Raw genomic sequence first — 1,431 nt, 5'->3', positions numbered from 1 at the left:
CTCGGCTAACCCCCTAGGTTTTGCAAGAAAGTCTTTGCCTCATCAATTTTTTTTTTCTTTTCTCCCCACATATTTGAGGATGTCATGTTACATTAGGCCTAACTTCTACCAACGCTCTATTTTGACTCCCCAAATGTATTTTGATTAATTAATTGAATTAAATCAATAGAGTATTCAACTAAATTACATAAAATATAAGTTTTTCTATTGGACTATTGACTTTTAATATTTCCAATTGTAATGCAGGAGGAGTTTATTGGATATGAGTAATTATATATAAACAATTACATGGTACCATCATTATGACAAGTCATTTTAAGATATAACAAAGAAATGGTTAGTACTTTTCTAAAAGATGTAGCTGTCCAAGTACAAATTTTTCATAATGATCTTGTACTAGCGCACTACAAATGTTCATCACATTTTTTTTTCTTCCACAAATATTTTATTGAGGTAAATAAGGTACAAACAGAAAGCTTAGTATTATAGTCTACCCTCATTTATTTGAAAAATCAGAGTATTTTTTTTTAAATAAAAGATAGAAATTATACTCTAACTTAATCTAAGTGTTATGTGTGTGAAACTCTCTCCTGGAAGGTTAAACCCCGCCCCTTACTCCTCACATTCTACGAGCACTTATACTTATAGAATAACTATCATGCCGAAAGTGCGCAGTAGTCAAAAAACTAGAGGTTGAATCTCCCTCTATATTAACTAACTGAAGTGTGCATTTGGTGAAGAATACAATATATGTGTGAAAATCAGAGTTTGAAACTCCCTCTATTTTAACTGACTGAAGTGTGTATTGTAAAGTATACACTATATGTGTGGAAAGCAAAGTTCCCTATGCAATTAGTAAAGTAAACATTATATGCATGGAAAGCAGAGTTCACTAACCACTTTTTCAAAAATAAAATATTTTAGGTAAAATACTATTTTGGTCTCTAAATGTTACCAAAATTTTGTTTTTTATCCTTAAATTTTAAGAAATTTATTTTTCATTCATAAACTATTGAAAAGTTCATATTTCGTTCCTAAACTATTGAAAATGTTTTATTTATATCCTTAAATTTTACTAAAAATTTGTTTTTCATCCCTAAACTATTGAAAGAGTTCTTTTTTCGCCCTTACTTTTGTTTCTATATTATTCAAAAAACTCTTTACAAAGTTTAGGGATGAAAAAAGAATTTTTTAAAGTTTAGGGACGAAAAACAAACTTTTAATAAAATTTAGGAATCAAAAGAGTATTTTACCCAAATATTTTCTTCCACTTATTTACATCTATTATTGAATATCAATATTCACGGTTAACGTAAGAACGTCTACATTTTTAAAATATCCACATATAGAATCAATTGCTTTAAATGTGTAAGATAGTGAGTGATTGACATTTTAGCAATTTTTTAGGTACATTTTAACCTTTTTTTTATT

This window comes from Quercus lobata, chromosome 5 (assembly GCF_001633185.2).
Source record: "Quercus lobata isolate SW786 chromosome 5, ValleyOak3.0 Primary Assembly, whole genome shotgun sequence".
NCBI classification, from domain to species: Eukaryota; Viridiplantae; Streptophyta; class Magnoliopsida; order Fagales; family Fagaceae; genus Quercus; species Quercus lobata.
This window is presented reverse-complemented; position numbering follows the sequence as displayed.